Source organism: Cricetulus griseus, chromosome 2, assembly GCF_003668045.3.
Source record: "Cricetulus griseus strain 17A/GY chromosome 2, alternate assembly CriGri-PICRH-1.0, whole genome shotgun sequence".
In the NCBI taxonomy this organism is placed as follows: Eukaryota; Metazoa; Chordata; class Mammalia; order Rodentia; family Cricetidae; genus Cricetulus; species Cricetulus griseus.
In genome coordinates this window covers 135,983,612-135,996,965 of record NC_048595.1, presented here as the reverse complement: position 1 = coordinate 135,996,965, position 13,354 = coordinate 135,983,612, and positions in this window count along the sequence as shown.

The following is a 13,354-nucleotide window of genomic DNA, read 5'->3' as shown; positions in this document are numbered from 1 at the left end:
TCATTATATCTGAATTATTCTTGGAGAATTGAAATATATATGCATTCTCTATTGTTCATTTTAAATGAATATCATGATTTGATAATGCTTATTTTCCTAATTTAGAAGAAAATTACACAATTACTTCAGCAATCTCAGCAATAATCATGGGCTAACTGGTCCTACTAGCTTAGTGATTTACATAAGGCAGACCGAAATCCATTACAGAAAAAAAAAATAACCACAGTGACTATGAAAGCAAAGTATAAGTTCTTTATTGGACAGACAATAAGAGAATCTTTGAAACTGCAAAATGAAGATATTATAGGCTGATACGTTTTAGGATATGTTTCTAAATACACTTGGGGATTTCTAGCATCCTAAATTATATATCACCTTTCACATTGTGTTTTCTCTGTTAATTTCCTACTCTTCTCTGTGAAATGTCCATTGAGCTCCTGAAAAACCAGAGAAGAATGAACTGCAAAACACCTCACATTCTAACAGACTCTGCTATAATCAAAGAACACTCCTGAGTGTTATCAACATAAACAAAGTACCTTTCATCTGAAATAAATTACCTGGAGAAAATATTGGGTATCATCTCAAAGGAATCTGCCCATGTAATTAAAAAGTGTGGTTTTCATTCCAGCATAGTTTGCCATTTTGGATACTAGAAGTAAAGGAAATGATATTTTAAGGTCAGCCTTTGAAAATGCTAACCATAATTATTTCATTTCAGAATACATTCACTTTTGAAAAGTACATAGCACATTTAATTAGATTTAAACTATCTTTTTAAAATCATTACTACTTGAATGCAATAGAAATTATAGTAATTTAGATAGCATTTTCAACCTCTTAAAAAGGAGTAATACATTTCTCTTCATTATACTTAACCAATATATTCAGTTAATTTTGTATTTTTTCTTCAGCCTTCATTTCTGCTCTTGGTTCTAGCATTTTTCTCCTTATACATGCTTTAAAATAATTCTGCACATTTACAAGCATCTGGTGTAGAATCTATTCAAATTGTTCATCATATCTGCAAACAATTTCTATGTGACTATTCTCAGTAATTACCATACCTTTAATTATACAAAGATGTTTAGAGAAAACTTACAAAATAAAATTGTACAGTTTAATATGAATGCTTAAGTTGTATCAACTTATTAATCAGATTGGAGTGTGTAAATTCCTATATTTAAGTCACTAAATTGAAGATGGATGTTGAGTGCATAGTTAGAAAGTATATATAAAGTAAAATCTACTGATGCTTTAAATTCCATAAAGCTAAAACTTATAAACAGAATTAATATACAAGCCATAGTGCTTGCAGACCCAATGATCAAATGACATCAAGGGGATTCTCTGGCCTGCTATTTTACTGAAAAACATTATATGGTGTTTTCCAGCCGGGGAACATGTACCCCTGAGGCTACTTGAAAAAATTCTGCAGGATTTTTAGGCACTCGATATTTTTAAAGCAATCAGTACCCATATCATTAACTTTTGTATGAACTCTTTCTATAATTGATCTGCCTGATATTGTGTCTTTGAGGCATTCTGTGAAATTGCCTTTTCAATTTTTTTCTCTGCTTCTTTACTACTTTGCCGAACAAAGGCATGACCCTAACCAACTCTGAATCCAGAAGTCACACATGTCTCCAGAGTGGAAAGGACTCTATAAGCAGTATGCAGAGGATTCTAAGTGTTTGTTTAGGGTATAGTCCTTAATGACTGGAATGGAAGCTAATGCTTTGAACCAAGCCAAGTGGCAATGTTGAAAAATCCAGCATATCCTGCTGAACCATCTTTCTTTTCATTCTCTTAACCAACCCCTATTATGTTGGTGGGATGCAAACTTGTACAACTGGGAAAAATGGGAATCTGTCTACCTAAAGATCCATCAATTCCTCTCTTGGGCATATACCCAAAGAATTCACATTCATACAATAAGGACATATGTTCAACTATGTTCAAAGCAGCATTATTTGTAATAGCCAGAATCTGGAAGCAACCTAGATGCACCTCAACTGAAGAACTGATAGAGAGAATGTGGTACCTTTACACAATGGAGTACTACTCAGCAGAAAAAAAAAACAATGGAATCTTGAAATATACAGGCAAATGGATGGAACTACAAGAAAACATCCTGAGTGAGGCAACCCAGTCACAAAAAACAAACATGGTATGTACTCACTCATATATGATTTTTTAGACATAGAGCAAAGTATTACCAGTCTACAATACACACTGCCAGAGGAGCTAGGAAACAAGGAGGACCCCAAGAAAAGATTACATAGTACCTCAAAGAAGGGGAGGGGGACAAGAACCCCTGAACAAAGTGGGATCCCTGGGGGGGAGGTGAAGAGGAAAGAGATGGGAAGGGCAGAAGGCTTAGGGGGAGGAGAAGAAGAGGATTGAGACAGGAGGAATATAGGAGGGCAAGAAATGAGATGCCTTGATAGAGGGAGACAGTACAGGTATGGAGAGAGGTCTGGAACAGGGAAAATGTTAGGGGATCCACAGGGATGACACCAACTAAAAACCCAAGCAGTGGTTGAGAAGATGTCATTGATACCCTTCCCCTACAATGAGATTGATGTCTATCTTGGTTACCATTCCTAGAGCATTCATCCAGTAGTTGTTTGAAGCAGAAACAGGCACCCACAGATAAGCACTGAACCCTACTCCCAGAATCCAGTTGTGGAGAGGGAGAAGGGAGGAGCAAAGGAGCCAAGATGGTGCTGCAGAAACCTGCAGAAACAGTTGACCTGATCTAGAGTGAGCATAGAGACCCTAGTCATAAAGCTGGTGAACTAGCATTGGACTGAACTAAGCCCTCCAGATTTTTTGCCTGCTAGGAGTCCAATGCAGTCTATTGGACCTCTAACTGTGGAGCCAGTCTTCAACCCAAGAGCACAAAAGGACTTTGGGAGCCAATTCCCTATGTAGGGATACTATTGTAGTCCAGATACAGCAAGGATGGCCTAGGCCCTCCCCCAAATGACATGACAGACTTTGAAGGTCCTTGGTGGAGGGCTTCACTATCCCTGGGGAGGAGTTGTGGGCTGGGCTGGGGGGTGGGGAACATGGGAGGGAATGGGGAAGATGGGTATGTAAATATGAGTAGTAATTAAAGAATTTAAATAAAAATGGAAAAAATAGAAAAAAGAAAAAATAGAGAAACTCAGCAGCATTCCAGTTCAATTCAGTGTCTAGCTATGCATGTCTGCTTCTATTTCAGCTGCTGGATGAGGCTATAGGATGGCATATAAGTTAGTCATCAATCTCATCATCAGGGGAGGTCATTTAAGGTAGCCTCCCCTTTGTTGCTTATGTTATTAGTTGGTGTTATCCTTGTAGATCTCCAGACATTTCCCTGGTGCCTGATTTCTCTTTCAACCTATAATGGCTCCCTCTATTATTGTATCTCTCATCTTGCTCTCCTCTATTCTTCCCCGACTCAACCTTCCCGCTCCCTCATGTCCTCCTCACCCCTCCTCTTCTGAAGTCTACAGCATGGTCTGCTATTCACTGATTCCCAGTGCCTGAGTTCTTGGTGCTATACCCCCCCCCCCCGACTTCTCCCTGGGAGTATCTGAGCAGGATAACCCACAAGAGCAGAGTGGTACAACCTTACTGAAGTATGAACTTCACAGAGACCTGGGTTTGAGGGCTCATTTCCTAACACAACTGCATGTGTGCTCTCTCTGTTTTCTGTTTGCCACTGAAGAACTGTTCTCTCAGGTTCCTGCTCCTATTTCAATGCTTCTCCCATCAATGTGGAATTATCTGTTCTGAATCATAACTAAAATAAAGGCTCTGTTCCTTAATTTGACTTTGCTTGTGATGAGTTATCATATCAATCATATCAACCAAAACATAACTAACACAAGCAGTAACATGCTTTGTAGCACATCTAAAGAGAAACCACTCAGATAGTGAGGTGTCTTAAAAACTAGTTCTGACATAGAGTTAAGAGATAAGTACAGGATATGCAGCACTTTTAACATTTTTGGTTGGGATTTTTTTTTTTGTCCCGTTGATGTTATGTGAATGGTTTTTTGTATTCAAAGCTCTATTCAAACTAAAACTTGATAATGAACATACATATATTTTTATCTCTTCAGAAAATGATTGATATTTAGCATTTCAAAATAAAAAATTACTGATTTATTTTCAATAAGTATATGAGCATCATTTATAAATAATAGGTTAATAATATTAAATGTCTCTGACTTTATAGACAATTTAAGACATTTTGCAGTGAGTTGTCAGTTTGTCAAAAGACAAAAGCAGACAGTGTAATTTTTGACTTTTTATAGGAAGTCTATCATATGAAGTACTAAAACTCTCAGGGAGAAACATCCCAGGCCTCCAATAAGCCAAATAACCACCTCCAATAAAAGCTTTTCTCTCAATGCTTTTACTACCAATGTTAATCACAATTACTGATGAGGAATGATCAGGACACACACCCAAACTGAAGAAGCTTCTTTATAGAAATTATTATCACCTTTGCTTTAATAAAAAATATTATTATTATGGCATAATCTAACTAGATTCTGGTATTATCATACTTATAATCTATTCCTTAGGCTAATTCATTTTAAAAATATATATAATTTTTATCACTTATAAAGAAACTGAAGTTTTTTTGTTTTGTTTTGTTTTTTTAATCAGTTTAATACCATGTCCATTTTGGATAATGACAGTAACAGGTTCCCTTTTAAGTATATAGTTATAGGTTCAAATGATTTATTGCTATCAACTTAGATTAATTCATTACTCAACCATCATGAGAAAAGGTTTGTTCATGGTAAGTGGATATTATCACAGAGTCCACTATTGGCCACGATAAAAAGAATGAGATATTAAGGAAAGATCATTATTAAATGGGACCTTTCCTTTTTAAGTTCGAAATAAGCTTCTTTTACATAGCAATCACAGTTCCGTCTCGCTCCCCTTCTTCCCTGCCCTCCACCAACCCCCTATTCCATTCCTTTACCACTCCCCAGGGAGGGTAAGGCCCCAAATGGGGGATCTGCAAAATCTGTCATATCATTTGTAGCAGGGCCTAGACCTTCTCCCATGCATCCAGGATGAGAGAGTATCCCTCTATATAGATTAGCCTCCCAAAGTCCATTCATGCAACAGGGATAAACACTTATCCACAACCAGAGGCCCCATAGATTAACCAGACCTCCAAATTGACATCCTTCTTCAGGGGGTCTGGAACAGTCCCATGCTGGTTTCCCCACTATCAGTCTTGGGTCCGTTAGCAACCCCTTGTTCAGGTCAACTATTTCTGTGGGTCTCCCCAGCCTGGTCCTGACCCATTTGCTCAACACTCCTCCCTCTCTACAACTGTATGCCAGAGTTCAGCTCAGTGTTCAGCTGTGGGTGGCTGCTTCTGAATGAAGCAGCTACTGGATGAGGGCATAGGATGGCATATAAGGCAGTCATCAATCTCATTATTAGAGAAGGGCTTTTAAGGTAGCCTCTCTACTATTGCTTAGATTGTTAGTTTTGGTCAACATTGTAGATCTCTAACACTTCCATAGTGCCAGATTTTCTTTAAACCTATAATGGCTCCCTCTATTATGGTATTTCTTTTCTTGCTCTCCTCTATTCTTCCCCTGACTTGGTCTTCTTCCTCTCTTATGTTCTCCTCTCCCTACCTCTTCTCCCCTTCTATTTATTCTAACACATAATGGGACTATTACACTACTTCCCATGGCTCAGAAATTATGGTGAATGAGTAGAAAGTGTGTATGAGTTGGAGGTAGTGGAAAACCACATATGTTTTCTGCACACAGCATGACAGCTGTACATATGAACTCACATGGAATTTATATTTCCATGAAATTTCAACAATATGATTGCCTAAGAAATGTCTGCATAATGACAAGAGTGGACATGTCAATATAAATGGAAAAAATTACATGGCACCTTACTTGCATGGGAAAATATAGAAAACCAATTGCTTTTGAGAGAAAGAGAATCAGATTTCTCTAGAAATAAGCCTCCTAGTTACTATCCAATTATCCTGGTTATCATCCAAATTATTCCATCCCAATTGGTCAGATCTAAACACATGAACATATGGGAACAACTAAATGAACTCAGTACATTTTATAAATAATATTAATGTTTAATGAATTTTTTAAATTAAACTTTTATTTAAATTATAAACAATCTTATTTTCATACCCATCCCTGTTTTCTCTCCTGCCTGTCCTCCCATGCCCTCAACCAACCCTCTTTCCCACCCTCCATCCACTCCCTAGGGAAGCCTCCCATGAGTGATCATCAAAGTCTGACACATGATGAAAACAGCTTGGTATTGGCACATAACACACAGGCAGTCCAACAGAATTCAATTGAAGACCCTGATATTAATCCTCACAGCTATGAACACTTCATTTTTGACAAAGAAGGTAAAATTATGCAATGGAAAAAAGAAAGCATCTTCAACAAATGGTACTGGCTTAACTGGATGCTGATGTAGAAGAGTTCAGATAGATCCATATCTATCCCCAAGCACAAAACTTAAGTCCAAATGAATCAAAGACCTCAACTTTTTTTTTTTTTTTTTTTTGGTTTTTTGAGACAGGGTTTCTCTGTGGCTTTGAAGGCTGTCCTGGAACTAGCTCTTGTAGACCAGACTGGTCTCAAACTCACAGAGATCCACTTGCCACTGCCTCCCGAGTGCTGGGATTAAAGGCGTGTGCCACCAACAGAAAGTGGGAACTACCCTTGAATGAATTGGTAAAGGTCATGAATTTTTGAGAAGTCAGGGGACATAGGAGGAATTTGAGTGGGAAGAGGAGGGTGGAAATGCAAGCATAGTGTAGGAAATTCTGAGTAAAGTAGAAACACTTATATATTAGAGAGAGAGAATAATGTATAATTTTACTCTCAGCCAATATGGAAGCAGAAACTTGATAATAAGTTTTTTTAAAAAAAAAAATCCAAGTGTTCAGTCAGCCTCATGAAGAACTGACATGATACCTTTGTCCTAACAAAATAATTTTTAAATAAAAGAGAGTGGGAAATACCCTTGAATTAATTGGTACATGACACTGCTTCCTGACTTTGGCATAAACACTGAGGTCAACAATTGATAAATTGGGACCTCCTGAAACTGAGAAACTTCTGTAAGGCAAAGGAGACAGTCAACAAGGCAAAACGGCAGCCCACAGACTGGGAAAAGATATTCACCAACCCCATATCTGACAGAGGGCCAATCTCCAAAATATACAAAGAACTCAAGAAGCTACTAGTCTCCAAAACACCAAACAATCCAATTAAAAAGTGGGGTACAGAACTAACTAGACAATTCTCAATAGTGGAATCTAAAATGACTGAAAGACACATAAGAAAGTGCTCAACATCCTTAGCCATCAGGAAAATGCAAATCAAAACAACTCTGAGATAACATCTTACTCCTGTTAGAATGGCCAAAATCAAAAACACCAATGACAGTTCATGTTGGAGAGGATGTGGAGAAAGGGGAACACTTCTCCACTGCTGGTGAGAGTGCCAACTTGTACATCTACTTTGTAAATCAGTATGGCAACTACTCAAGAAAATGGGAATCAGTCTACCACAAGATCCAGCAATCCCACTCTTAAGCATATACCCAAAAGAATCACATTCATACAACAAGGACATCTGTACAACGATGTTCATAGCAGCACTATTTGTAATAGCCAGAAACTGGAAGCAGCCTAGATACCCCTCAACCGAAGAATGAAGAATGGATAGAGAAAATTTGGTACATTTACACCATGTAGTGCTACTCAGTGGACAAAAACAATGAAATCTTGAAATTTGCAGGAAAATGGATGGATCTAGAAGAAACCATTCTGATAGAGGTAACCCAATCACAAAAAGACAAACATGGTATGTACTCACTCATATATGAATTTTAGACATAGAATAAGGATTACCAGCCTACAATCCACACTGCCAAAGAAGCTAATAAACAAGGAGGACCCTAAGAGAAACATACATGGTCCCCTGGAGAAGGGGAGAGGGTCAAGAACCGCTGAGCAAATTGGGAGCACGGGAAGTGGGAGGAAGTTAGGAGAATGAGAAGGGGAGAAGAGGAGGGATGCAGAGGACATGAGGGAGCAGAAAGTTTGAGTCAGGGGAAAAATACATGATAACATGAATGGAGATATCTTAATAGAGGGAGACATTTTTGGTTTACAGAGAAATCAGGCACTAGGAAAATGTCTGGAGATCTACAAAGATGACACCAGCTAACTAAGCAATGAAGAAAGGCTACCTTAAATGCCCTCCCATGATTATGAGATTGATGACTGACTTATATGCCATCCTATAGCCTTCATCCAGCAGCTTGTGGAAGTAGAAGCAGACACCCACAACTAATCACAGAACTGAACTGGAACCCAGATGCAAAGAAGGATGAGTAAAGAGCATCCGGGTCCAGACAAGGCTGGTGAAACCCACAGAAACAGCTGACTTGAACATCCGGGAACTCTTGCTCCCCAGACTGATAGCTGGAATACCAGCATGGGACTGATCCAGACCCCAAGAACATGGGTTTCTGTGAGGAAACCTCAGAAATCTACAGGACCTCCTGTAGAACTTCAGTACTTATCCCTAGCATAGTTGTGGACTTTGGGAGCCCAATTCATATAAAGGAATACTCCCTGAGCCAAGACACATGGGCATGGGCCTAGGCCCTATCCCAAAGGATACAAGAGACACTGATGACACCCTATGGAAGGCCTCACCCTCCAGGGGGAGCAGAAAGGATATGTGAGAGATAAGGTTTTAGTTTTAGTTTAGAAGGGAACTGGGATTGTCATGTAAAACAATCCTGTTTCTAATTCAAGTAAAAAAAGTTGGAAAAAATAGTCATGCTGAAAAACCAGGGACAAACCAACAGGAACCAACCGACAGTGGCCAACTGAGGACCTAACATTATGGTGTCATACTGAGTAACTGGCATGCCCCTGAATCAGCTGGATCAATGGAGTAAGAAAGCATCATATCTGTACTTTAGAACATCTAAGAATTCATAAAGAATTGCAGTGGAGAAGGCTGGAGAGAGAGCTATGTGGTTAAGAGCACCCACTGGCTGCTCTTCTAGAGGTTCTGAGTTCTATTCCCGGTAACAACATGGTGCATGGTGGCTGACAACGAGATCTGGTGACTTCAGGCCAAACTCTCTCTCTCTGTCTCTGTCTCTGTCTCTGTCTCTGTCTCTGTCTCTGTCTCTCCGTCTCTCTCTCTCTCTCTCTCTCTCTCTCTCTATTATATATATATATATATATATATATATATATAGTCCCTCATCTCATTAATACATGTGTCTAAAGAATTGTTTATTTGAATTGTCACTACTGAAAGGTATGATAGAACACCCATAAACATTCACCCAAATTTCCTATCTTAACTCAGTCTAATTGGGTTAGCCAAAATATTAATTATTCAACCTGGAATTGAGAAGAATTTTATTCAGCAATTAAAAAAAACATATGTGTGTTGTGAAAGAGGGGGTAATTTATTTCCCTATTGGATAGCTAAAACCCTTTTTGACATAAGGATATACAATCATAGAAGTAACTAATAATAAAGAGAGAAAGAGAGGTGGAATTACAGAGATCAGCTATGAGGACATAAGGTGTAACTCTCCAGCTAAAGGCTGTTGTAGGAAGTGGAATCTCTTTTCTCATTCCTGAGAATGGAAAGCTGATTACAATATCACATTCTCTAGCTTCCTATATCCTTCTTCATTAGTGCTTAAATTTGTATTTCAGTGCTTATTTTTAATTTTTAATTAGTTGATTAGTTCATTTATTGAGGAGAAGTGCATGCCTTCAAAAGCACATGGCAATTAGAATATACTCATGGGAGTCAGTTCTCTTCTTCCACAATGTGACTTCTGGGGATTAGAACCATGTAATTATCTTGGTTTTTGCCTAGGATTTCCTCACTATGGACTCATTCTTCCTGCTGAGAATGGTGATGTATATTTTATTTCACTGTATCACTAGAATATGTAATTTAGTTTTGTATTTACAGGCAATTACAATGAAGAGATTGTCTTAAGTCTTATAAGAAGCTTTAAGCTATATTTTTTTTAAAGTATCAGAACTGTTAAGATTACCGGGTGGGGGTTGGGTTAATTTGAACTACATGTATTTTACATTATGATATGGCCAGGAGCCATTCGTGACACAAAATGAAATGTGGTGTTTTTGTTAAAAAATGAACCAATAGGTTCATGATTTTTAAAATGTGATCCCCACTGGGTGCAACTGGGGAAGTAATGAAGGTTCAGCCTTGCTGGAGGAAGTATATCATTAAGAATGTGTTTGAGAGCATGTAGCTTCATTCTGCTGTTCTTTTGTTCTCTGCTTTCTGTGAATAGTTGGATATATGATCCCTCAGATACTGATTCAGTTTCCTGTTGCCATACTGTTACTGCCATTATAGACTCTAGCACTCTCTTTCTATAAGTCAAAATAACTTCCTTCTATAAGTTGCCTTGGTTATGACATTTTATCATAGCAACAGAAAGGTAACAAATACATACACCAACTACTTTAAGATAAAATTTTATAGAGTCAACACTTGTTCCTCTCAGAAAATCTGGTCTGCTTTGGGAACTCAAGAATATATGAGAACTCAGGAATAAAGATCATCACAGGAGTAAAAATCATAACAGGAGAAATGGAAGCCTATGGCATTTAGAGGACTCAGAAGAAACATTATTCCAAATTCATGGGTACCTATGCTAGCCAGCTTCCTATCATTATAACAACCACCAAAACAAAGAATTATTTTGACTTACAGGTTTTGAAGACTTGGCTCATGATCAGTAATCCCTGTGGATTTGGATCTGTAATGATGTTTGATCTTTGTAGGAATACATCATGTACAGAACTGCTTACAACACACTGTGAAAATATGGGTTGGTGGACCTCTCCTGTACCCTACTCCTGCCCAAGGTCCCCATCACCACAGGATCTCTCTGTGCCTGTGAACCCACCCAGACAGGAAATACCTCCCTGAGTCTGGAAACACCTCACTCTTCCTTCCCCTTCTGCCACCTCAAACCTCTGCTGAGTGAGGAGACTACCAGGAGAGGCCATGACCATCCACAGGGGCAGACATTGAAGTCTTGGCTGGCACAAATCACAGGGTGACAAGAGGAAATAGAGAGACCCCACCTGTACCCACTGGAAGAAGAGTTGGGAAGAAGGCAGAGTAAGAACAGAGTCAACAGAAAAACCAATATGGCACTGCCAGAATCTAGGGATTCCACACTGGCAAGATCTGAAAAGCACAAAACAGAGGAGGAAGAAGAAGAGACATACCTAAAAATGTACTTCATGAAGATGTTCGAGACTGTTAAAGAGGAAACAAGAAAATCTCTTAAAAATAGAAGAAAAACTAAGCAAAAATTCAAGGAATAAGTAATTCTCTTAAAGAATATAAAGAAAAAATACAACCAAACAAATGAAGGAAGCACTGGAAACAGTTCAAGGCATGAAAGCTGAAATAGAAACAATAAAGAAAACACAGAATGAGGGGATACTGGAAATAAAAAGGCTGGATAAACAATCAGGATCTAAGGATGTGATAATAACCAATAGTATACAAGATATGGAAGAGAGAATCTCAGTTGTTGAAGACTTGCTAGAGGATATAGAGTCATTGACCAAAGAAAATCTCAAGTGCAAAACACCTCTAATACAAAATATCCAGGGAATATGGGACACCATAAAAAGGCCAGATCTAAGAATAATAGGTATAGAAGAAGGTGAAGAATTACAGCTCAAAGGTACAGAAAACATATTCAACAGAATCATAGAAGAAACATCCCCAACCTACAGAAGAATATGCCTATGAAAGTACAAGAAGACTGGACCACAAAATGAACTCCTCTTGACATGTAATAATCAAAACACCAACCTTAAATAATAAAGAGAAAATGAAAAGAGCAGCAAAGGACAAAGGTCAAGTAACATATAAAGGCAGACCTAACAGAATCACACCCAGCTTCTCAATGGAATCTTTGAAAGCCAGAAGGTCCTGGATAGATGTGCTAAAAACACTAAGGAACATGAATGCCAACTCAGAATACTCTACCCAGCAAAGCTTTCAATCACAAGAGATGGAGAAAACAAGATATCGTTGACAAAACAAGACATAAAAAATACATATCCACAAATCCAGCACTATTGAAAGTCCTAGGAGAGAAAACTCCACCACAACAAAAATAACTACACTCACAAAACATAGGTAATAGATAATACAAACTTACCAAACAAGAAAAGAAACAGGAGGGCGACATCCACACACAATGACACCACCAACAATAAATCCAATACAAACAAGAACCAACAATCAATGGACATTAATATCCCTCAATGTCAATGGTCTTAACCTGCCTATAAAAAGGTACAGGTTAACAGAATGGATACGAAGACAGAATCCATCCTTCTTCTGTATACAAGAAACGAACCTCAACTTCAGAGACAGCCTTTACCTCAGAGTAAGGGGTTGGGAAAAGATTTTCCAATCAAAGGTAATCAAGAAACAAGCTGGTGTCGTATTCTAGTATCTAACAAATTAGACTTCAAACCAAAATCAATCAAAAGAGATGAAGAAGGGAATTTCATACTCATACGAGGAAAAGTCCATCAAGATGAAGTCTCAATCCTAAACATCTATGCCCCAAATATGAAGGCACCCACATTTGTAAAAGAAACATTACTAAAGCTCAAACCACACATAAAAACACACACACTTATAGTAGAAGACTTCACCAGCCCCCTTTCACCACTAGACAGGACTACCAGACAGAAACTTAACAAAGAAACAAAGGATCTAACGTAAGTTATGACCCAATTGGCATTAACAGACTACTATAGAATATTCCAACTAAACACAAAGTAATATACCTTCTTCTCAGCACCATAGGGAACCTTCTCTAAAATGGACCACATACTTGGAAACATACCAAACCTCCACAGATACCAAAAAAAATGAATTAACCCCCTGTATCTTATCATACCACCACACTTAAAGACTAGAATTCAACAGCAATACAAATTGCAGAAAACCTACAAACTCATGGAAATTGAATAACACCCAATTGCATCATTCTGGGGTTGAGGGTGAAATAAAAAAAGAAATTAAAGACTTCCCAGATTTAATGAGAATGTAGACACAACATACCCAAACTTTTGGGACAATCTGAAAGCAGTGCTAAGAAGAAATTTCGTAGCAGTAAGTACCCACATGAAGAAACTGGAGAATAGCCACACTAGAGAATTGAAAGAGCAACTGAAAGCTTTAGAACAAAAAGGACCAAACTCACC